The sequence below is a fragment of the Macaca mulatta genome, chromosome 13 (assembly GCF_049350105.2).
Source record: "Macaca mulatta isolate MMU2019108-1 chromosome 13, T2T-MMU8v2.0, whole genome shotgun sequence".
In the NCBI taxonomy this organism is placed as follows: domain Eukaryota; kingdom Metazoa; phylum Chordata; class Mammalia; order Primates; family Cercopithecidae; genus Macaca; species Macaca mulatta.
This window is the reverse complement of record NC_133418.1, coordinates 62,773,307-62,799,085: the sequence shown is the minus strand read 5'-3', so window position 1 is coordinate 62,799,085 and position 25,779 is coordinate 62,773,307. Positions and strand designations below refer to the sequence as shown.

Here is a 25,779-nt window from a genome sequence, read left to right as displayed (position 1 = left end):
CAAATTTCTAGAAACTTCATGTAGTTGTTTTAAAAAGCAGACAGGGTCTTGCCTTATTGTCCAGGATGGTCTTGAACTCCTGGGCTCAAGCGATCCTCCCGCCTTGGCTCCCAAAGTGCTGGGGTTTTAGGTGTGAGCCACCACACCTGGCCTTCCATACAGTGTTTGGAGTACTTATATTAATAACATTTTCTCATACAGATATGAACCCAAAATATGACATGGGGTCTTAGTCAATTTGGAAAGTTTATTTTGCCAGGGTTAAGGACCCGCCTATGACATAATCTCAGGAGGTCCTGATGACATATGCCCAGGGTAGTCTGAGTGTAGCTTGCTTTTATACAATTTAGGGAGACATATCAGTCAATATATGTAAGATTTACGTTGGTTTCATCTGGAAGGGTGGGACAACTCAAAGTGGGGGCTTCCAGGTCATACGTAGATTTAAACATACTCAGATTGGCAATTGGTTGAAAGATTTATTGTCAAAGAAAGGAATGTCTGGGTTAACATAAGGGGTTGTAGACACCAAGGCTTCGTCCTGCAGATGAAGGAAGCCTCCCGGTAGCAGACTTTATAGAAAATAGATTTTAAATGTTCCTTCTCAGACTTATAGTCTGCATTAATGTTAGTGCTGGAGGGGTATGATAATTACCCCCACTTCCCCTTCATGGCCTGAACCAGTCTTTCTGGTTAAATTTTAGAGTGCCCCGGCCAATGAGGGAGTGCATTCAAATGGTTGTGAGAGCCTTTAAATTTTCCCCCTTTTGACCAAGATTTGCCAGAGGCAACATCAGTGGCTACCAGATTTTAATTTTGTCCCACAGTGGGCACAGTGTTGCTGGGATGGCATGGCTGCCTGCCCCTGGTCTATCCTGTCCTTCCCTATGACCGAGAAACTTAGAGTGAACAAGACTTATGACCAATTAATTATTCTAAGCCAGATAGGAATAGACATGGACAGGCATTCATTACCCTTTAAAATTATTATTAATTTTGTTTTTTAAGTAGAAGGTCAACAAACAAAAAGCCAAAGGTGAGGTTACAAAACCGACTTATTTTTAACTTCTATACTATGCATTGAGCCATAGCTCAATCTTGTTTTTAGTTTTAGTATGTAATCTTGGTTTTAGTTACAGACTTATAGCAATTAGCTATACAAAACAAGCGTTGTTCTGAAAAAATTTAAAAAAATATGTATATCTGTACAACTCATACCCAGGAGGTTTTGTCGTAAGGTATCGTTATCTTGTCAGTAATTATTTTCTTCTTTTACCAGCTGTTCAGGCATCTTTGTACACATCCTTGATTTGGAGGGTCTGACCTTGACCTAATTGTATCCCTCAAAACTTGCCCTTACACTCTCATGTAACAGTCCCTGGGCCTAGAGGGAGGGTGCTTATATGGTCTTAGTAGTAAGGCATTTGCAGTGAAAAACAGATTGGGCCCAGTGGGATTGTTGCAGGTGGTTAGGCATGAGTTGGGCAGCAGAGAGAGCTCTCCTCTACCAACTAGAATATCGGGTAGATGGTTCAGCAATTATCGCATTGCCTGTCTAAAAATGATAATTCGGCAGCACCAGGGAGAGGCCATTTCCTGATGGTCCACACCTGTTAACATCATCAAACTGTTAATTGAATGCAGGCCCCACGGAGGAGCAACTTCCTGGGCATGCATGTTGAGACAAAAAAAAAAAAAAATTGGTGAGGTATGATCTTCCAGGGGGCACAGGAAAAGGGAAGGAAGCCTCAGATGGGTGTGCTTATAACTCCCTAAATACATTGCGTGTGTTCAGTTCCAAAGGATAAGGAAAGCACTGGGCAAGTGGAAAGCCCGCTCTAAAGGAAGAAACATGGGAAAAAGGCGAGCTTATAAAATTCCTAGGATCACGGTTGAACAGGGCACTTGACCTTTTCTCTTTAACCTTCATGTGCCCACTTGGGTCTCTTCCAAGCACACTTGCTTTCCTGTTCTAAGACCTTTTCAAATAAACTTCCATTCCTGCTCTGGAACTTGCCTTGGTCTCTTTTTCTGCTTTATGCCCCTCAGTCAGATTCTTTCTCGTGAAGAAGCAAGGACTCAAGTTGCTGTGGACCTGTACAGATTTGCTGCCGGTTAACTTGGATCTCTTCCACTGGTTAACAGGATGCCAAATGAGAGAGGTTGGCATCTCTGGTTTTGAGAATACCATAATTTTGGTTTCCTTTTAAGTAATGAGAAATAAGTAACATTAATATTGTGACAATCAAAAGAGTATTTGTATGTCAGAACAGAAAAGGGAACCTCTTTCATTAGGGCACCAACTAAAGATATGAAGAAAATTATAATCTGGTACTCTCTAGAGGATTATTGTGTCCAAGAAATAATTCATAATTCAGTCTACACTCAAAAAAACAAAAGTTAGTGTCAAGTGTTATACTTTTCCTTTGAAACAGTTTCTCTCTCTAGACTTCCTTTTCTATTAAAGAGAAATTATAGTAAGATCAATTTGTATGCAAATTAAGTTTTAGGCTTATTATACTTTGCCTGATTATTCACATAAAGTGCAGCAAGAATTGATTGGCTTGGCTGGGCGCGGTGGCTCAAGCCTGTAATCCCAGCACTTTGGGAGGCCGAAGAGGGCAGATCCCAAGGTCAGGAGATCGAGACCACCCTGGCTAACACGGTGAAACCACGTCTGTACTAAAAATACAAAAAAAAAAAAAAAATTAGCCGGGCGTGGTGGTGGGCGCCTGTGGTCCCAGCTACTCGGGAGGCTGAGGCAGGAGAATGGCGTGAACCCAGGAGGCGGAGCTTGCAGTGAGCGGATATCGCGCCACTGCGTTCCAGTCTGGGTGACAGAGCAAGACTCCATCTCAAAAAAAAAAAAAAAAGAATTGATTGGCTATATAGGCTCCTTTCAAGTTGACTTTGCTGAACTTTACCTAAAAATATACTATTTTAGTCAAAGTCTTGGTAAAATAACCAGTGTCTCCAATTGTTTTGTTCTAAAAGACTCTTACTGAACTTATGCAAATAACTATATTTTCATAAAATCACAATTTGAATTTTGGATAACTCAGAGAGAAAGGTAAATTTGCTTACAAAAACATATTTCACCCAAATGGTCTAAACTATAAATAACTATAAAAAATTTTTTTGGACCGTTCTTTAACCAGAGCAGCAGCCTTCCAAACAAGATGTTTGTTCAACTCGGAACTGCCATTCACAAGCCAAACAGGTCATGGGAGCTATCAGGTACTGTAGAATCTAGCAGCTCCTCAGATAGCTAGAATCAGTACTAGGGACAAAAAGAGGGTCCTTGCTTGTGAGTATCTCCTTCTTGTATTCCCAGGTAGCAAGAGCCTGTGTAAACCATTTTAATTTTATCATGGAAGTCTTTTGAACACCTTTATTTCCATTAGCATAGGGGTAGCTCCAGCCAACATTCCGTAACAAGGCAGTAAATGTCCCTCAAGTAGAAATTCTCTAGTCCAGCAGTTGTTATTGGGAAGTACTCACAGTTTTTTGTCATAAGTCCCAATAAATGCTCCACAAAAGGCTACAAAGTGGAGGATTTGTCCTGTCTAGTACTCCATCCTCCCCTATATTTTGTGGGCTAAGGCAATCTTTCTAGTTCCCATTTAGTAAGTTCAGTTAATATTTGTCAATAAGCAGATTTACCTGCCTTCAGTTTTATAGTACTAGATAGGGAAAACATCCCCCAGTCACATACAGTACCCATTTTCATAAGACATTTAGGTAAAAGGAGTCACAACTACCTTACATAAAGTCTATTTAAACATCTCAGATTTCTTAATTCTGTAAACCTGTATGTTTTTATGTTCTGGTCCCGGGAACTTTTCTACCCCCAGACCATTTTACCTTTTCTGATAAAAAAAAAAAAAAGGGGGGGGGGTTTGGGTTCCCAGCAGGGAGTTGAGCCAAGGGACTCAGGCCTTTTTGTCAACTTTTTATCTTAATTTGCCTCAGCATTGCCCCAGACAATGTCAGCTTTCTCATGATAATCTTTGCCTTCTGATTTTTTAAAAAAACATTTTCCAATCTAGGGCAAATAGTGAATAAGCATCCAAAAATTTCTATCACTTTTCTGGGGTGAATTCTTTGACTCCCTTTTTCCTTTCCCATTTTTTTTTTTGTTAACGACCCCCATTTTTTGGTTTTTTTTTTTTGAGATGGCGTCTCACCCAGGCTGGAGTGTGGTGGCGTGATCTCTGCTCACTGCAACCTCTGACTCCCGGGTTCAAGCGATACTCCTGCCTCAGCCTCTTGAGTAGCTGGGATTACAGGCACTCGCCACCATGCCTGGCTAATTTTTGTATTTTTAGTAGAGACGGGGTTTCTCCATGTTGGCCAGGCTGGTCTTGAGCTCCTGACCTTAGGTGATCCACCTGCCTCAGCCTCCCAAAGTGCTGGGATTACAGGCATAAGCCACCTTGCCTGGCCATGAGGTATAAGCATGCGTAAGACCATGAGGGACAGCAAATTTGATAAGGCCTCTCAAGCAGTCATATGATTCTGTGGGAAGGGTACCCATGTAAAAGGGGCCCTGTTAACCTCCAGATTTACCATGACCTGCGTTATGGACATATTAGGTAGGAGAGTATCCCGGTCATTATAAAGCCAGTCCTATGTGGCTTGCATATGAAGCATATCAACTGTTTCATCTGTGGTACTCCACTTGGTATTTTATAGGGGGAGGCAGGAAGTCCCCTTCTCGGGGCAAACCTTACAGTGGCATTTATTTGGTCCACTAGGCTGGTTGTTCTCTCAGGAATAACTTCCTGTGCATTTGGATCACATACATTCATCAGTGATTGTTTAATAGTGAGCTGTGGGTCCTGCATTAACCCAAACAAGCTCTTTCATTCTGTAGCATTTAAAATTAAGGATTTTGTCCTTAAAATGGTCATTTTTACAGTCCATTATTATAAAAGTTTCTCCAGAAGCTGATGATACCAATCTATGAAACAGAACAGTTCCTTTACATTAAACCCTCTGGTTTTAATAGCTACTTGGTTTTGCCCTTCCCCAATATTGACTATCTTCTTGGTAACCACAGGCCTCAGAGGTAACTTTATTTGCCCTGGCATACTTTTTCTTTTTATCCATTTAGTTTTATTTGTACAATTTTTCCTTTATTTTAAAGTGACGCTTAAATAGTCTCTTAACTAGGGAAAAACTTACATTTTCTTTAGCAAAAAAACACATCCTTGTATGTGTTTGTTTATTTATTGTTGAGACAGTCTTGCTCTGTCACCCAGGCTGGAGTGCAGTGGCATAATCTCGGCTCACTGCAACCTCTGTCTCTCAGGTTCAAGCAGCTGGCCTCAGCCTCCTGAGTAGCTGGGATTACAGGCATGCGCCACCATGCCCAGCTAATTTTTGCATTTTTAGTAGAGATGGGGTTTCACCATGTTGTCCAGGCTGGTCTCGAACTCCTGACCTCAGGGGAACCACCCACCTCGGCCTCCCAAAGTGCTGGGATTACAGGCATGAGCCACCATGCCTGGCTGTTTGTTTGTTTATTTTTGAGACAGAGTCTTTCTGTCACCCAGGCTGGAGTGCAGTGACACTTGTGATCTGCCTGCTTCGGCCTCCCAAACTGCTGGGATGACAGGGGTGAGCCACTGTGCCTGGCCTTTTTTTTTTTTAATGAAGTCTCACTCTGTTGCCCAGGCTGAAGGGCAGTGGCGTGATCTTGGCTCATTGCAACCTCCACCTCCCAGTGGATTCTCGTGCCTCAGCCTCCCAAGTAGCTGGGATTACAGGCATACATCATCACGCTCGGCTAACTTTTGTATTTTTAGTAGAGGTGGGGTTTCACCATGTTGGCCAGACTGGTCTTGAACTTCTGACCTCAAGTGATCTGCCCGCCTCGGCCTCCCAAAGTGCTGGGATTACAGGCAGGAGTCACTGTGTCCGGCTGTTAATTTATGAGTACTCTTTATCTTTAAGCCAATCTGGTACCTTGTGGCCAAAAACACATAACAAAGTATGTGTACATACACCTAAACACATATATATACACTCATACAAAGTTCTTGTAGTTTATGCTTCAGAACTCTAGCCATGAGATATTAATAGAGACTTACCAGTTTGCAAACAATAGCAAAAAGAGATGGTTGGATGCAAACAGTGGATTTTATCTCAGTGGAAAAGTAACAGCAGACTTAAACCAGGCTGAAAAAAAAGCAGAGAGATAGAGAACTTAGGAACTTTATAGTTGCAGATTGACCTTCGGGCTCTGCATTTTTCTTGATGTAATTTGCTCATCAGTTTAAAATGTGCACAAGAACAGACCTCTAATGTGTAACCAGCTGCAGTATTAGAAAACGTGGCATGCTCTTCCATTACACAACCACTTTCAAGTAGAGGGGTCATAAAACCAAACAGGGTGCCTGAGAGAGGCCACTCTCCTTGTGTTTTTTCATTCCTAGAATATTTGTTTCCCACATTTTTTCTGAAAAGGAGGAACTGAGCTGTGCCTTAAGGTTTAGTGGAGTGGGTCAAAGTGTGCTGGTTGTGGGTGGGACTCCATAGTGTGTCACCAATGAGTCATTTCTGCCCTTTTATGTGTCTCAGTTTCTCTTTCTAGACATCCAGCAACACCAGGAGGGCTCAAAGTGAGGAATGAGGCTGGGTGCAGTGGCCGACACCTGTAATCCCAAACTGGGAGTCCGAGGTAGGTGGATCACTTGAGGTAGCAGTTCGAGACCAACCTGGCCAATATGGTGAAACCCCATCTCTACTAAAAATACAAAAATTAGCCAGGTATGGTGGCACGCATCTGTAATCCCAGCTACTCAGGAGGCTGGGACACAGGAATTGCTTGAACTCGGGAGTCAGAGCTTGCAGTGGGCGGAGATCCTGCCATTGTGCTCCAGCCTGGGCATCTCAGCAAGACTCCGTTTCAAAAAAAAAAAAAAAAGCAGTGACCAGCTCCTGTATGTACGTCCTGGATAAGAATTTTTTTAAACTAATTTTCTTGGGAGTTCCCTGTAGGGCTGCTGCACGTTGTAGGGGGTCAACCCTGCAGACACTTCCACTTGGTCCCCAGTCACCCAGGGTTGCCTTTTGGTTGGAAGGAGCAAAATGCCCTTTCTTTTTGGAGTTGAGGAAACTCAGCCTGTCATCTATGAAAATGACAGTTCAGTTCCTCACAGAAACGTGCACACAAGCCAATCGAGATTAATTTCAGGAGGAAAGGCAACGAGAAGACTCTTTAGAATGCACCCCTGGGCCAGGTGTGGTGGCTTATGCCTGGAATCCTAGCACTTTGGGAGGCCAAGGCAGGTGGATCACTTGAGCTCAGGAGTTCAAGACCAGCCTGGCCAACATAGCAAGACCCCTGTCTCTACAAAAAGTACAAAAATTAGCTGGGTATGGTGGCACACATCTGTAGTCCCAACTACTCTGGAGACTGAAGAGGAGGATCTCTGGAGCCTGGGAAGTTGAGGCTGCAGTGAGCCATAATGGTGCCAGAGGACTCCAGCCTGGGTAACAGAGCAAGACTCTGTCTCAAAATAATAATAACAACAACAATAGTAATGATAATAATAATAGGAATGCACCTCTGAACTAGAATTAGGATCCTAGACAACAACTTCCTGGGAGCTCAGCTAAACCAGCTAAGACCACTTCATGTAAACCATTTTCAGCCACTCTTAACTTTGTAGCTCTCATCTGCCATTACACATGCCAAAGCCAAATCCTCTCATGGTACAAGGTAATTTCTGGTATCTTCAAAAGTCAAAGAATCAGGTAGTGCAATACAGGAAAGCAGAACCATAGACCTAAAAGCGTCTGCCCATTACTCTTGAAAACTCCATAAAGAAAACACGACATCCCAAAAAGCGGCAAGTGGTGCCTTTGTTCTGACTTCTTTAAGGGGTTCGGGTTAATAGAAGGCTTCTCTAGATTTTTTTTTGGTAGCAAAGATGGGGAAGGGGAAGGGGAAGGAGGAGTAAGGTGGAAGAAAAGACAGGAAGCAAAGACAGAAACCACGTGCATGGTTTTGTTTTGCTTTTCCTTTTTGCTGCTGCAAGGAGTTTTAGCCAATTCAGATGTCTTGTTCCCCATAATTGGAATTCTCATTCAGATCTGGCCAAGTTGGTTAGAGTTGGAGCTAGTCAAACCCGATGGGAGAAAGACCAGAACAACAAAAACCCATCAATATGATTACTGAGTGCTCTAATGGCAAGGCAAAATTAAGACCAGCTGATTGTTAATTGTAACTTTAGCCAAATGAAAGCCCAATTGACCTACTTACCTAGGAATGGGTCTCAGGTGGAAGACTGCTCTCTACTATCCCAGAAGCAGGAAAAAACTCAAACTCCAGAAAGGAGTTAGCTGCTGTCACGCGCGTCCGTGTGAAGAGACCACCAAACAGGCTTTGTATGAGCAACATGGCTGTTTATTTCACCTGGGTGCAGGTGGGCTGAGTCCGAAAAGAGAATCAGCAAAGGGAGATAAGTGTGGGGCCGTTTTATAGGATTTGGGTAGGTAAAGGAAAATTACAGTCAAAAGGGGCGTTGTTCTCTGGCGGGCAGGAGTGGGGGTTACAGGGTGCTCAGTGGGGAAGCTTTTTGAGCCAGGATGAGCCAGGAAGAGGAATTTCACAAGATAATATCATCACTTAAGGCAAGGACCGGCCATTTTCACTTCTTTTGTGGTGGAATGTCATCGGTTAAGGCGAGGCAGAGCATTTGCACTTCTTTTGTGATTCTTCAGTTACTTCAGGCCATCTGGGCATAAATGTGCAAGTCACAGGGGATGTGAAGGCTTGGCTTGGGCTCAGAGGCCTGACATTCCTGCCTTCTTGTATTAATAAGAAAAATAAAACAAAATAGTGTGAAGTGTTGGGGCGGCGAAAATTTTTTTGGGGGTGCTATGGAGAGAGAATGGGCGATGTTTCTCAGGGCTTCTTCAAGCGGGATTAGGGGCGGCGTGGGAACCTAGAGTGGAAGAGATTAAACTGAAGGAAGATTTTTGTGGTAGGGGGTAATACTGTGGGGTCATTAGAAGAAACATTTGTCATATAGAATGCTTGGTGACGGCCTGGATGCGGTTTTGTATGAATTGAAAAACTAAATGGAAGACACAAGGTAAGAGAAGGAGAAAGAACAGGTATTGAAGGACTAAGAATTGGGAGGACCTAGGACATCTAATTAGAGAGTGCCCAAGGAGGTTCAGCATAGCCTTGCCAGCAAAGATCATTTATTTACTTTAAGAGGAAATTTAGAGTGGCGGTTTGGGATAGCACTAGGAGATACCAACTGTGATGGCTTGGAGAAACAGTGTAAACCGGCAGTGTAAACATGAGCAGGGCATTTATGAGTAGTTGAGAACGGTGAATAGGAGGAGTAAGACTAGACAGAATACAGTAGGAATGAAAGTTTTTTGGGGTGCAGTCTAAGTTGGTCTGGTGTCTGGAATGAGACTGGGACCTAATGAAAAGGAGTGTCCACACAGGAGCTCAAATGGGCTGGAACCTGTAGCATTCCGAGGACAGGCCTGAATTCTGAGAAAGGAAAGTGGTAAAAGTATTGTCTAGTCCTTTTTAAGTTGGTGACTGAGCTTGGTGAGGTGTGTTTTTAAAAGACCATTAGTCCATTCTACCTTTCCTGAAGATTGAGGACGGTAAAGGATATAAAGGTTTCACTGAATACCAAGAGCCTGAGAAACTGCTTGGGTCATTTGACTATTAAAGGCTGGTCTGTTATCAGACTGTATAGAGGTAGGGAAGGCCAAACCGAGGAATTGTGTCTGAAATGACCGCGGTGGCCTTCTCAGACCCTGTGGGAAAGGCCTCTATCCATCCAAAGTGTCTACCCAGACTAAGAGATATTTTAGTTTTCTGACTCAGGGCATGTGAGTAAAGTCAATTTGCTAGTCCTGGGCAGGGGCAAATCCTCGAGCTTGATGTGTAGGAAAGGGAGGGGGCCTGAACAATCCCTGAGGGGCAGTAGAATAGCAGATGGAACACTGAGAAATGATCTCCTTGAGGATAGATTTCTAGGATGGAAAGGAAATGAGAGGTTCTAAGAGGCAGGCTAGCGGCTTGTAACCTACATGGAAGAGGTTATGAAATGACGACAGAACAGAATGGGCCTGTGAGGCTGGAAGGAGATAATTTCATTGGTCTAAGAACTATTTGCCTTGTGTGTGAAGAGATTGATAGGTGGAAGTTTCAGCGGGGAGTAGGTGGGAGTGGCCGATGTGGAGGAGGAAAACTGCCCTGAGGGATAATGCTAGCTGCTTTTTTAGCTAACTTATCAGCATAAGCATTGTCCTGAGCGATGGGATCTGATGCCTTTTGATGGCTGCTTTTTTAGCTACCTTATCAGCATAAGCGTTATCTTGAGCAAAGGTTGGGGGAAGAAAAATAGATTTTGGAAGTTATGAGAACTGTAGAGAGTTGAGCATAGTTTGTGATTTTTAGGGCCTCTAACAGTATTAAAGCGGTGGCAGCCACTGCACGCAGACATGAGGGCTAGGCTAAAACAGTAAGGTCAAGTTGTTTGAACAGAAAGGCTACAGGATGTGGTCCTGGCTCTTGTGTAATAAGTCCGATCGCACTAACCATGCCTAGCAAGGAAAGGAGTTGTTGTTTTTTAGAAGGGATTGGGGTTTGGGAGATTAGCTGGACACGATCAGCAGGGATAGTGTGTATTTATGAGAATTATGCCGAGATAGGTAACAGATGAGGAAGAAATTTGGGCTTAACTGAAGTGATGGGAGCGGTCTGTGAAGGCTTGCAGCAGCAGTACAGCCTAGGTAATTTGCTAAGCCTGATGGGTGTCAGGGTCAGTCTAAGTGAAAGCGAAGAGAGGCTGGGGTGAAGGGTGTAGAGGAATAGTAACGAAAGTATGTTTGAGATCCAGAACAGAATACTGGGTTGTGGAGGGAGGTATTGAGAATAGGAGAGTATATGGGTTTGGTGCTACGGGGTGGATAGGCAAGACAATTTGGTTGACAAGGTACAGATCCTGAACTAACTTGCAAGTCTTGTCTGGTTTTAGGACAGGTAAAATGGGGGCATTGTAAGGGGAGTTTACAGGGTTTAAAAGGCCATACTGTAGCAGGCGAATGATAACAGGCTTTAATCCTTTTAAAGCGTGCTGCGGGATGGGATATTGGCATTGAATGGGGTAAGGGTAATTGGGTTTAATGAGATGGTAAGGGGTGACTGATCAGTCGCCAAGGAGAGGCATCCTATACTCGTGGGTTAAGGTGGGGGATACAAGAGGAGGATGAGAAGGAGGCTTTGAACTGGGGGAAAAGGCAGCAATGAGGTGTGGCTGTAGCCTAGGAATAGTCAGGGAAGCAGATAATTTAAAATGTCTCGACCTAATAAGGGAGCTGGGCAGGTGGGGATAACTAAAAAGGAATGCATAAAAGAATGTTGTCCAAGTTGGCACCAGAGTTGGGGAGTTTTACGAGGTTTAGAAGCCTGGCCGTCAATACCCACATTTATGGAGGCAAGGGAAACAGGCCCTTGAAAAGAAGGTGATGTGGCGTGGGTAGCCTCTGTATTGATTAAGAAGGGGACGGACTTACCCCTCACCGTAAGAGTTACCCAAAGTGTCTGTGATGGTCCAGGAGGCTTCTGAGGTGATGGGGCAGCATCAGTCTTCAGCTGCTAAGCTGAGAAGATCTGGGAAGGAGTCAGAGAGCCTTGGGCCAGAGTTCCAGGGGCTCCGGGAGCGGCTGCTGGGCGAGTTGGACAGCCCGATTTCCAGTGGGGTCCCTCTCAGATGGGACATGGCTTAGGAGGAATCCCAGGCTGCGGGCATTCCTTGGCCCAGTGGCCAGCTTTCCAGCACTTGTAGCAAGCTCCTTGGGGAGGAGGTTCTGGAGGAACTCCTGGCAGCTGCGGTTAAGGCGTTGGGAGTTGTGTGTTGGAGATGTGGGTGGGGTTTGTCTCACAGTGGAGGCAAGGAATTGCAACTCAGAAATAAGTTGCTACTTGGCTGCCTCTACTCTATTATTGTACACCTTGAAGGCGAGGTGCATTAAGTCCTGTTATGGGGTTTGAGGGCCGGAATTTAATTTTTGGAGCTTTATTTAATGTTGGGAGCAGATTGGGTAATAAAATAAAATGTATATTAAGAATAAGATGGCCTTCTGACCTTTCAGGGTCTGGGGCTGAAAAGCGTCTCAGGGTTGCTGCTAAATAGGCCATTAACTGGGCTAAGTTTTTTATATTTGATGAAAAAGAGCCTAAACGCTAACTGATTTGGAAGAGGTCAGATAAAAAAAAAGGAACATTAACCTTGACTATGCCTTTAGCTCTAGCCACTTTTTTAAGAGGAAATTTCTGGGCAGGTAGGGGAGGGCTAGTCGTGGAACGAAACTGTAAGCCAGACCGGGTGTGAGGAGGGGAGGTGATAAAAGGACTATATGGTGGGGGAGCAGAGGCTGAGGAAAAATTGGGACCTAGCTCGGCCTGGCGAGGAGGGGAGAGGTCAGATGAAAGGAAGATTAGAAGGACTCAGTGTCACTTGGGATTGGGGCTGAGGGGACAGGCGGGAGGGAAAGAAGGAAGATTTCGGACAAGTTGCATTGGGAACAGAGACTAGGGAGGGACCGATGTGTAAAAGAATGTCTGGACGTCAGGCAACTCAGACCGTTTGCCCACTTTACGACAAGAATTATTTAGCTCTTGTAGGATGGAAAAAATCGAAAGTGCTGTTTTCTGGCTATTTGGAACTACTGTCGAGTTTGTATTGGGGTTAAGCGGTATTATACAAGAAAATAAGGCATTTAGGTTTTAGGTCAGGTGTGAGTTGAAGAGGTTTTAGGTTCTTGAGAACACAGGCTAAGGGAGGAGGAGGAATGGAGGGTGGAAGGTTGCCCGTAGTGAAGGAGGCAAGCCCAGAGAAAACAGAGTAGAGATACAGGGAGAAGGAGTTCGGGGGTTCTTGCCCTCCAGAAAAGCGAGAAAGGGGTCGGGGTGCGGAACTAAGGTATTGGGGTGCAAAAATAAGATATTGGGGCACAAAAATAAGGTCAGGGCGCAAAAATAAGAGGTCGGGTTTCTTGCCCCTACCCCAGAAAAGCAGAGAAGGGGTAGAGACAGGGAGGGTAGGGGTTGGGGTGCTTGCCCCTCCCCCAGAAAAGCGGGCCTTGCCGCTTAGGGTGAAGGACCAAGGCAGGCGTCCCCGCAGCGTGGTCAGACACCCCTGAAACGTGGGTGAGTAATCAGAGAGGCGTCCCTGCAATGATTAAACACCAAGGGAAGGCTGCCTTCCCCAGTCCGTGACTGGCGCCGGCGTTTTGGGTTCCACGGATAAAATGTGTCTCCTTTGTCTCTACCAGAAAATGAAAGGAATTGAAATTAAAGAAGGGAGAGATTGAAGGGTGGTGCCAAGATTGAAAGGAGAAAGAGGTTGAGAGATAGTGAGAGAGGTTGGAGAAGAGAGTAAAAATGGGGCCGCTTACCCGATTTAAAATTGGTGAGATGTTCCTTGGGCTGGTTGGTCTGAGGACTAGAGGTCATAGGTGGATCTTTCTCACGGAGCAAAGAGCAGGAGGACAGGGGATTGATCTCCCAAGGGAGGTCCCCTGATCCGAGTCACGGCACCAAAACGTCATAAGCGTCCATGTGAAGAGACCACCAAATAGGCTTTGTGTGAGCAACATGGCTGTTTATTTCACCTGGGTGCAGGTGGGCTGAGTCCGAAAAGAGAATCAGCAAAGGGAGATAAGTGTGGGGCCGTTTTATAGGATTTGGGTAGGTAAAGGAAAATTACAGTCAAAAGGGGCGTTGTTCTCTGGCGGGCAGGAGTGGGGGTTACATGGTGCTCAGTGGGGGAGCTTTTTGAGCCAGGAAGAGGAATTTCACAAGTTAATATCATCGCTTAAGGCAAGGACCGGCCATTTTCACTTCTTTTGTGGTGGAATGTCATCGGTTAAGGTGAGGCAGAGCATTTGCACTTCTTTTGTGATTCTTCAGTTACTTCAGGCCATCTGGGCATATACGTGCAAGTCACAGGGGATGCAATGGCTTGGCTTGGGCTCAGAGGCCTGACAACTGCCTTCCATCATTATGGAAGCAGGAGAACTTGCCTTCCTTGTTGGAGCAAGTAAAATTTCAGAAAAAGGAGTTGTATAACAAAATAAACTTTAGATCTTGACCAAATTTTGGGAGATCAGGGATTCTCTGGCGTGGGGCCTCCCAGGCCTCAGCCAATTATCCTTTTGGTTTGAGCAGTAAAGATAGCTCAAGCTGGTACCAAGCATAAATAGGCGATTTGTCAAAGGTCAGGGGGCACTTCCACTCAGAAGCCCTTTCAGGTTGCCAAATGTGAACCCAAAATATCTGAGACAGGTTTCAGTGAATTTAGAAAGTTTATTTTGCCAGGGTTAAGGACGCAGCCACGACATAGCCTCGGGAGGTCCTGATGATATGTTCCCAGGGTGGTGAGGATACAGCTTGCTTTCGTACAATTTAGAGAGACATAATACATCAATCAATATATATAAGATTTACATTGGTTTGATGTGGAAGGGTCAGACAACTCAAAGTGGGGGCTTCCAGGTCATAGGCAGATTTAAACACATTCTCATTGCCAGTTGGTTGACTGTCAGTAGAAAGGAATGTCTGGGTTAAGATAAGGGGTTGTGGAGACCAAGGTTTTATCCTGCAAATGAAGCCTCCAGGTAGCCGGTTTTAGAGAAAATAGATTGTAAAGGTTTCTTATCAGACTTAAGGTCTGCATTAATGTTGCTGCTGGAAGGGTGTGATGAGGCATGTCCTACCCCTACTTCCCTTCATGGCCTGAACCAGTCTTTCTGGTTAAATTTTAGAGTGCCTTGACCAAGGAAGGAGTGCAGTCAGATGGTTGTGGGAGCCTCTGAATTTTATTTTTGGTTCACACAGATATAACTTAGAGAAGGTTAAGCATCACTTCTACAATGTTTCCCATGCAATTTAACGTATCAAATAAACCTAATTTAAAAAATTAATCAGAGATAAGTTCAGGAAAACCTAGTTATTTTTAACATCTCTCTTTTTAAAAGATGAAAAAACAAACGCTTTGAGATTTTCCAGGGGCCGTTTGGAAAAATCTCAAGTTTGAGATTTTCCAGGGGCCCTTTGGAAAAATCTCAAGTTTGAGATCAAGATTTTATTTAGGATTTGATTTTGAGAAGGCAAAATGTCAAAAGGTTCGAACGTTTGATTAAATAGGGTCCCAGGTCACATTTTTAAAAGAAGACTTGGTTCTCTTAAATAGGGATATAATAAAGCACTGGAAATTATTCCAATAAGACACAGAATCTTTGTTTCCTAGGCAGATTACTTAAAAAGTAAAGAAAAATCTTTTACACAATCTCTCATAAAGAGCAGATTAGTAGTCCAAGAAATTTAGTCCCTTGAGAGAGAAAATTGAACTCTAGTTTTACATCAATACACTATTGATATTAAAGCTTTAATTTTAAAACCTCATAAATAAACCCATTCAGGCTTAGCCAGCTCGACCATATAAAATATGGTTTTTTTCTTTTGTTTTTTTGTTCCACATTTCCTTTACAACTTCATATATTCCTTCAGGTTTTTGTCCTTTCCTCTTTCACATTCTGGAACAACCTTTCAACACCTCTTAAACAACTACAAAAACTTATTTTGCATTCCTTGGGTACTTTTAATAGAGTTGTTTTCCTTCACGGTTATTGCTTCTAGTAGTTTTGTTTACATATATACATTATTTTTAACAATCTTTATTTTACAGGGAAATCTAGGCAGTAGTCATGAATTGTCTGTAATGTACCAGCATTTTTTTTTAGCAGATTAGTAAATTTTATGAATATAGCATTTCACATGTTCTAGAAATATAAACTTTTTCATAATAAAACTTCTCAATGTGGTCAAAAGTAGATGTTTACTAAGGGACCCAAATATCTTTAGTTTCTCTATAAAAATAAGTAGCTAAAAGCATGTATAATTTAAACATGTTTAGTAACTGTGTTACTGGGGGTCCTTGCTCCCAGAGCTCCCAAGATGGTGGGGGGCCACTTCCACAATGGCGGCAGGCCGCTTTCAAGATGGTGGCAAGCCTCATGTTCTCTTGACCAGGGAATGGAATCTTGGGCCATGCGGTGAGTGTTATAGCTCTATTAGAAGCCGTGGGTCACAGAAGAGAACCGTGGAACCTAGTGACTAGTGTTCAGCTCGATTAGCATGAACCCAGGCACTTAGCCCTGCAGGAACAATGGCAAACCTTTAGCCTGATGGGGAGTGGCAGTGGGCGCCTCGCTTGACCAGGAGCACAGTGGACACCCTGCCGGATCCAGAGGGCTGGAAGTCAGCCGCGGGTCTGTGCCAGCGGCAAACAGCAGTGGTGAACTGCGAGCGAGAGCTCAGCTCGACCAGGAGAGCGTGCAGTTGTAAGATTTAATAGAGTGAAAACAGAGCTCCCATACAAAGGTAGGGGACCCAAAGAAGGTAGCGGTTTGGTATGCCTGGGTTTATATCCCGATCATTGTCCCTCCTGCTGTGCTCTCAGGCAATAGATGATTGGTTATTTCTTTACCTCCTGTTATTTTAGTGAGCTCTCTTTCCTACCTGATTGGTCAGGTGTTAGCTAAGCCGTAAGCCCCGTGTTTAAAGGTGGATGCGGTCACCTTCCCAGCTAGACTTAGGGATTCTTAGCCTAGGAAATCCAGCTAGTCCTGCCTCTCAACTGTTTCAGCATTTTATTTTACTTAGAACAATGTATATATTCAATGAATACTTGTCACTTAGTATAACTTAAGGTTTCAAATTACCAAACAGATTTTGGAAAGACTTTCATTTATTTTTATTTTTTGAACAACCTTTGAGCAAATAATTTTTTCTTTTAAAAATTTTGTACTTTTAGGCCGGGTGCGGTGGCTCACGCCTGTAATCCCAGCACTTTGGGAGGCCGAGGTGGGCAGATCACCTGAGTGTCAGGAGTTTGAGACCAGCCTGGCCAACATGGTGAAACCCCGTCTCTACTAAAAATTCAAAAATTAGCCGGGTGTGGTGGCGGGCGCTTGTAATCCCAGCTACTCAGGAGGCTGAGGCAGTAGAATTGCTTGAACGCAGGAGGCAGAGGTCGCAATGAGCCAAGATGGTGCCACTGCACTCCAGCATGGGCGACAGAGTGAGACTTTGTCTCAAAAAACAGCAAACAAACAAAAAAAATTTTTTTTGTACTTTTTTTTTTTTTTTGGAGATGGGGTGCTGTATGTTGCCCAGGCTGTTCTCAAAATTCCTGGGCTCAGGCATTCCTCCCGCCTCAGCCTCCTGAGGTAGCTGGGCTTATAGGCATGCACCAGGGCTCATCTTATTTCTACTTTTAAGACTTATGAAACACAATTATTGTTGAAATAGTTTGTCAGAACAGACTCAATTTGATTAAAATCACATCTGTACATTTATGATCTTAAACATCTAATAAATATATTAACTTATTTTATGAGTAAGCCCAATAAATAAAGTTACTATAAATAAATAAATAAAATAAAATAAGTTAAAATAAATAAATAAATAAAATAAGTTACTCAGGATGTGGAGGCAGGAGGATCATTTGAGTCCAAACCCAGAAGTTCGAGACCAGCCTAGGCAGCATAGCGAGACCCTGTCTCTTAAAGCAGAATTTTACAAATGAAGCCATTGAAGTTCGCCGGGCGCGGTGGCTCACGCCTGTAATCCCAGCACTTTGGGAGGCCGAGGCGGGCGGATCACAAGGTCAGGAGATCGAGACCACGTTGAAACCCCGTCTCTACTAAAAATACAAAAAATTAGCCGGGCGCGGTTGTGGGCGCCTGTAGTCCCAGCTACTCGGGAGGCTGAGGCAGGAGAATGGCGTGAACCCGGGAGGCGGAGCTTGCAGTGAGCCGAGATGGCGCCACTGCACTCCAGCCTGGGCGACAGAGCGAGACTCCGTCTCAAAAAAAAAAAAAAAAAAGACTTATGAAACACAATTATTGTTGAAATAGTTTGTCAGAACATACTCAATTTGATTAAAATCACATCTGTACATTTATGATCTTAAACATCTAATAAATACATTAACTTATTTTATGAGTAAGCCCAATAAATAAAGTTACTATAAATAAATAAAATAAAATAAGTTAAAATAAATAAATAAATAAAATAAGTTACTCAGGATGTGGAGGCAGGAGGATCATTTGAGTCCAAACCCAGAAGTTCGAGACCAGCCTAGGCAGCATAGCGAGACCCTGTCTCTTAAAGCAGAATTTTAAAAATGAAGCCATTGAAGTTCTAAATTATGCTTAGTAAAGTTATGCCAACAAGAAAGGAAGGGAAAGAGCTAGGGCTGCAGTGGCAGAGCATATAGCCAGCAGGCTTTTGACAAGAAAGGGGGTTTCAGTTGACTGAGAAGTTCCCATGAGAAGAGCAGGATAAAGTGAAGAGAACAGAGAAGCCTTAAAACAAAGAGCCCAGGGAGAACTAGCCTGAGACGAGTACAGAGAGGCTCAAAACCAAAACTGGGAAGAAGAGTTCCAGCACAATGAGTTCCTTCCAAACAAAGAAGCCTTAGATTCTAACCTAGCTTCAGAGAGCACAGTCATTCAAAATGTGACTGAAATTATAAGCCTTTTTATGGCTTACCCATGGATGCAATAGGTGTTCCCAAAAAGTGTGCAGAAGATGGAGCCCCTGATCCGAAGTCATTCCCAAAGATATCCAAAGAGAGAAGAAGTAAAAATCTTTTTCGCTGCAGGAAATAAGAATAGTGTTTGTCAATTCCAGATCAACGCAGATTCAGTTAAAAGAAAAAAAAAGAATGGTGTTTGTGAAAACTTGTGTCTGTGGCCTCAAACAAAAGTGAGATACTTTTGACACTGGGTAGGTGATGCTGAAATGGGATTTCCTAGTACTAGCAAGGCAGCAAGGAAAGAGATGACGCAGGCCCTTATGGACTGAGATCTTTTATTTAGACAGACTCCCTTGAGAGCTGGCATGGTCCATAGGAAAATATCACAGGCCCCCAGGCCACTGGCTGCTTGCCTGCAGACATAGACCCACTGACGGGTAGAAAACCAATAACAGAATGCAGTCACTGGATCCAAGCCAAGGTCTCAGGACACAAAATGAAACAAACAGGACACTGTCGCTATCCCTGAGAAGGAAAGGATCTATTATAAGAGTACTTGAACCAAGTGTGACGGTACCTAAAGAACTAGTTCCTAAAGTGTTTTCTTCTGTAAATCTAAATTTTGGAAAATCCCTTTTAGAAAAGGAAAGCAGAGCCTCTTAACATCCTTGCTCAGCTGGACCCAGAGATCTAGGGTCTGACAGGTAAAATGTTTATTTTCACTGGCTGGGTCATAGGTCCTGGGATGTCAGTTGCAGTTTTCAGAACAAGCAGAGAATCCCAACCATCCCAACCTCATTGACAAATCTGTTGGGAGGAAAACTTTCCCTCCTCCAATTTGGGTTTAGTTGTTGGGGACCTGCACGTTATCTGATAATAGGCAGGTTTATAGGAGAAAAGACAAGTTTATTTATGTGTTTCATGGGAGTGCTCAGTGATGAGTAATTCACTCAATGATCAGATAAAAGGTTTATACAGTAGTTCCCCCAATCCCCTGTGGATTAATAGGGGATTCCCCTATGTTCCAAGAGCCCAGTGGATGACCAAAACCACTGATAGTACTGAACCCTGGCCAAGGAACGCTAAGGTCACTTTTTCACTTAAAGGAAGCACTTTATGGCTTCTCTTTGGCATATCCAAGTTGCCAGCATCACTATTCTTGTGCTTTGGGAACATTACTAAGTAAAACAAAGGTTACTTTAACACAGGCACTGTGACACTGAAATAATTGACCTGATAACTGAGAAGACTACTAAGTGACCTTGGGTAGCATATACAGCGTGGGTACCCAGAACAAAGGGAGGATTCATGTCCAGGTCAGGAAGGAGTGGGAGGGTGCAAGACTTCATCACACTACTCAGATTGGCACACAATTTAAAACTTATGAATTCTTTCTGGAATTTTCCAATTAATATTTTCAGTTCTTCACTGACCATAGGAAACTGAAATCAGGGAAAGCAAAACTGCAGATAAGGAGGAACTACTGTTTACCAACTTAAAATGGAGGAGAGGGATTTAGGGCTTCAATCGGAAGGTATAGATGGTTCTGTTGGCCTTTTTGCTGCCAATGGCAATGGGCAGACTGTCTCTATGGCAGCTGAATTCCAGGAAACTCCCATGGAGAGAGGGTTAATGACAGCTGGGTTTTCCAGAGGGAATTTGGATAAGGGAAGTTCAGGTAGTATTTCTTTCTGCGGCTGGGCACAGTGGCTTACCTCTGTAATCCCAGCACTTCGGGAGGTGGAGGCGGGTAGACAGGTTGAGGCCAGGAGTTCAAGACCAGCCTAGCAAATGTGGCAAAACTTTATCTCTACTAAAAATACAAAAATTAGGCATGGTGGCGCGTGCCTGTAGTCCTAGCTACTTGGGATGCTGAGGTACAAGAATCACTTGAACCTGGGAGATGGAGATTGCAGTGAGCCGACATTGCGCCACAGCACTCTAGCCTGGGTGACAGAACAAGACTCTGTCTCAAAAAAAAAAAAAAAAAAAAAAACTTTCTGCATCTTCAGTTCAAATTACTTTTATTTTAAAATAATCTTTATTCCAGGCCGGGCGCGGTGGCTCAAGCCTGTAATCCCAGCACTTTGGGAGGCCGAGACGGGCGGATCACGAGGTCAGGAGATCGAGACCATCCTGGCTAACACGGTGAAACCCCGTCTCTACTAAAAAACACAAAAAACTAGCCGGGCGAGGTGGCGGGCGCCTGTAGTCCCAGCTACTCGGGAGGCTGAGGCAGGAGAATGGCGTGAACCCGGGAGGCGGAGCTTGCAGTGAGCTGAGATCCGGCCACTGCACTCCAGCCCGGGCGGCAGAGACTCCGTCTCAAAAAAAAAAATAAAAAAAAATAATAATAATCTTTATTCCAACTCTGTGGATCTAAGTAGGTCCCCTAATATTGAAATCTTTCTAAAATATATTAAAACTCTTACCTGGAACTTTCATTATTTTAACAGCTTTATTGCTGTATAATGGGGATACAGTAAACTGTACATTTTTTTTTTTTTGAGATGGAGTCTGGCCCTGTCACCCAGGCTGGAGTGCAGTGGCCGGATCTCAGCTCACTGCAAGCTCCGCCTCCTGGGTTCACGCTATTCTCCTGCCTCAGCCTCCGGAATAGCTTGGACTACAGGTACCCGCCACCTCGCCCGGCTAGTTTTTTGTATTTTTTAGTAGAGACGGGGTTTCACCGTGTTAGCCAGGATGGTCTCGATCTCCTGACCTCGTAATCCACCCGTCTCGGCCTCCCAAAGTGCTGGGATTACAGGCTTGAGCCACCGTGCCTGGCCTAAACTGTACATATTTAAAGCATATAATTTGATAAAGGGACATATGAATGTACCCACAAAACTATTAACATGATAGCAAACATGTCTATCACTACTGGAAATTCTTCCAGTGTCCCTTTAAAAATTTCTCCTCCTGCTTCTCCCAAAACCATCCCTGTCAGGAAACCAGTGATCTTTTTGTCACTATAGATTTGTTTACTTATTCTACAGTTTTTTATAAATGAAATCGTACAAATTTTTTTTTTTTTTTTTTTTTGAGACGGAGTCTCGCTGTGTCGCCCAGGCTGGAGTGCAGTGGCCGGATCTCAGCTCACTGCAAGCTCTGCCTCCCGGGTTTTTACGCCATTCTCCTGCCTCAGCCTCCCGAGTAGCCGGGACTACAGGCGCCTGCCACCTCGCCCGGCTTTTTTTTTGTATTTTTTAGTAGAGACGGGGTTTCACCGTGTTAGCCAGGATGGTCTCGAACTCCTGACCTCGTGATCCGCCCGTCTCGGCCTCCCAAAGTGCTGGGATTACAGGCTTGAGCCACCGCGCCCGGCCAATCGTACAAAATTCTTTTTTGGTCTAGCTACCTTCACTCAGCATAATTATTCTTGATATTCATTCATGTTTCTTCTATCAATAGTTCATTCCTTTTTCTTGCTGAGCATTAGTCCATTGTATGATCTAATAAGGCTTATATGACTATTTGTGAAACTGCCGTGGCAAAATTGTGACAGTAAAAGAAGTTTGACATGGCTGACTGTGTCTTGGTTCTAACCTCAAAGCTGTCTTTGCTCATTCCTAGGTATAGGCCAAGCTTACCATGGGAAGAATTTAGTTTATAGTTTAACTTGAAAGCAAGGATAATATTCCTTTCCTAAACTTAACCCCTTCCTTGCTCAGGGACCAAAAACCACTTTTGTCAGACTAATGAAAGGCCACAAGATTAGGATTATGGGAGGGGTCTCAATTCTGCTAAAATATAGGCACAGTTTTTATAATCCTTTACTGCTCAGGAGTCCTGTGGCCAGAGGCAACAGGATTTTTGACTTTCCCAAGTGCTCCTGTAGATAACATCACTAATGTAGAACCTATGGATTGGTCTTTTGAGATTTTTTCAAACTTTCCAGCTACCAACTGACCCCCCACCCAGAACCATGACTCTTGACTCAGCTGGTCTTGTGGCCCCACCCAGAGGCAGACTCAGCCCACAAGGAATGTTTTCCATAAATCTATGATTTCATCCCTAACCAGTCAGCAGCACTCATTCTCTAGCCCACCAAATTTTCCATAAAAACTCTACCTAGCCTTTGGAGAGATTGATTTAAGTGATAACTTCAGTTCCCCTGTGTGCTTTCATTTTTCTTAGGTAAATACCTAGGAGTGAAATGGTTGAACATATGGAAAGTGTATGTTCAACTTTTAAAGAAACTGATAAACTGCAGGAGTGATGGTGATAACTGCACCATTTTGCGTTCCTAGCAATAGTTCATAAAAGTTTCAGTTATTTGAGATCCTTGCCAACACTTGCAAAACACTGGGGTTAGTTTCTTTTTTTTGAGATGGAGTCTTACTGTGTTGCCTAGGCTGGAGTGCAGTGGCATGATCTCAGCTCACTGAAACCTCCTGAGTTTAAGTAATTCTCCTGCCTCAGCCTCCTGAGTAGCTGGGATTACAGGGGCGTGCCACCATGCCCGGCTAATTTTTGTATTTTTGGTGGAGACAGGGTTTCACCATGTGGACTAGGCTGATCTCGAACTCCTGACCTCAGGTGATCCGCCAGCCTTGGCCTCCCAACGTGCTGGGATTACAGGTGTGAGCCACCATACCCAGCCTAGTTTTTATGTTTCTGAAAGAGTTTTAGGATTATTTAATTTATGTAAGCATTTCTTTTTCTTTTTTTTTTTTTTTTAGAGACTGAGTCTTGCTCTAATCTCGGCTTACTGCAACCTCCACCTCCCAGGTTCAAGCAGTACTCCTGCCTCAGCCTCACGAGTAGCTGGGACTGCAGGCATACACTGCTACACCGGATAATTTCTTTTGTATTTTAGTAGAGGTGGAGTTTCACCACGTTCCCCAGGCTCGGTCTCGAACTCTTGAGCTCAGGCAATCCGCCCACTTCAGCCTCCCAAAGTGCTAGGATTACAGGTGTGAGCCACTGTGCCCGGCTGCATTTATTTTTCTTTGAGCCATTTAGAATAGAGCTCTTATTAATTGGTTAATACCATTTGGAGGTAGGAAAATACATATACATACTATCTATACACACAAACCATTCAATAATTCTAATAGATGTGCAGTAGTACCTCATAGTTTTAAAATAATTTTTTATTTTTAAGGGTTACATAGTAGCTGTATCGTTATAGTTTTTATTTGCATTTCTCTAGCAACCTGAAATAATCAAAATCCACTTTAAAGAGTTTATTTAGGCCAGGTGCGGTGGCTAACACCTGTAATCCCAGCTCTTTGGGAGGCGAAGGTGGGTGAATAACAAGGTCAGGAGTTCGAGACCAGCCTGGCCAACATGGTGAAACCCTGTCTCTACTAAAAATACAAAAAATTAGCTGGGCATAGTGGCAGGCACCTGTAATCCCAACTACCTGGGAGGCTGAGGCAGGAGAATCACTTGAACCTGGGAGACGGCGGTTGCAGTGAGCCGATATTGTGCCACTGTACTCTACTCTGGGCGACAGAGTGAGACTCTGTCTCAAAATAAAAAGAGTTTATTCAAGTGAAAAGCTGGGAATGGCTGTCCGGGAGACTCCAGAGAAATGGAGTTAGTGCTCTGAAGTAAGTTTTTGCTTATATAGGCAGAAAACAAAGAAGTTTGGTAGGAGTATAGCATTTTCTATACAAGGCTGGTTTATGAGTTATAGCAGTTTAATTAGTTACATTTTGCATTTTTCCCTCCCATGGCTTGTTTTGTTTTCTTTATAGCTGGTTTTCATTTTCCTTCCAATTTAAAATAATGTATTTAACATTCTCTCTTAGTGTGATAGTCATGAATTCTTTGTGTGAGAAGGTTAAGAGGGAAGTTAATCTATAATGAAGATCCACAGTGAAGAGAGGAGTCTTCCTTGGTATCTTTTAGTCATTTGCAACATTTTATAAACTGTAGGTAAAGATAAAGGATAGTATAATCAAAGAAACAGGTTTGCAGCTGCCTCGGTTATAGCTACTTGTCATGTGACTTAAGCCCTATTGACTTTAAGGCTCAAAATAATTTGGCGTTCCAGCAGCTGAGATTTTATTTTTATTTTTATTTTATTTTATTTTATTTTTGAGATGGAGTCTCGCTCTGTCGCCCAGGCTGGAGTGCAGTGGCCGGATCTCAGCTCACTGCAAGCTCCGCCTCCCGGGTTTACGCCATTCTCCTGCCTCAGCCTCCCGAGCAGCTGGGACTACAGGCGCCCGCCACCTCGCCCGGCTAGTTTTTTGTATTTTTAGTAGAGACGGGGTTTCACCATGTTAGCCAGGATGGTCTCGATCTCCTGACCTTGGGATCCGCCTGTCTCGGCCTCCCAAAGTGCTGGGATTACAGGCTTGAGCCACCGCGCCCGGCCTAGCAGCTGAGATTTTAAATTACTTATTTCCACATCTCTAATGACCGAGTTCTGTTTATGTGCTTATTAATTATTCCCATATTTCTTTAGTGAAATGTCTATTTAAATGTTTTGTTGCTGGGCGTAGTGGCTCATGTCTGTAATTCCAGCACTTTGGAAGGCTGAGGCAGGAGGATTACTAGAGTTGAGGTTGAGGATTGCCAGGAGTTCTCAACCAGTCTGGGCAACATAGTGAGACTCCTATCTACAAAAGATAAAAGATAAAAAATAAAAAGTAAATGTTTTGCCTATTTAAAATTAGGGTCATTTGCATTGTTATTAGAGTTATATTTTTATTTATTTATTTTTTTGAGACAGGGTCTCACTCTGTTGCCCAGGTTGGAATGCAGTGGTGCAATCTTGGATCACTGCAGCCTCAACCTCCCTGGGTTCAGGGGATCCTCCTATCTTAGCCTCCTGAGTAGCTGGGATATTAGGCATGCACCACCACGCCTGGCTATATTAAAGCTTTTTAAGAAAATACATTCTGGATATTAGTCTTTTATCAGATTGATACATAATTTACAAATATTTTCTCCCTATCTGAGGCTTGTCTTGTCTTCCTTCCTTTCCCTCCTTACCTTCCTTCCTTTCTCTCTCCCTCCCCTTTCCTCCCCTCCCTCCCTTCTCTTTTCCCCTCCCTCCCATACCTCCCCTTCCCACACCTCCCCTTCCCACCCCTCCTCTTTCCATCCCTCCCTTCCTTCTCCTTCCTCCCATCCCTTCCAACCCTGACCCTCCCCTCACTCCCTCTCTTCTTTCCCATTCCTCTCTCTCTCTCTAGTGATCCTCCCACCCCAGCCTCCCTAGTAC

General features: G+C 43.7%; 1 protein-coding gene and 1 long non-coding RNA gene across 3 annotated transcripts in view; one reads left to right on the top strand and one right to left on the bottom strand.

The window, feature by feature from the left end:
* Positions 1-25,779, top strand: part of COMMD1 (copper metabolism domain containing 1) — a 239,766-nt gene that overhangs the window by 48,117 nt on the left and 165,870 nt on the right. The gene's annotated exons all lie outside the window — the stretch shown is intronic.
* Positions 1,967-8,412, bottom strand: LOC114671958 (uncharacterized). The gene is made up of 3 exons (XR_003722154.2): positions 8,273-8,412; positions 6,096-6,183; positions 1,967-2,203 (listed from the first exon to the last, which is right to left on the bottom strand). It is a non-coding gene; the product is annotated as an uncharacterized LOC114671958 (long non-coding RNA).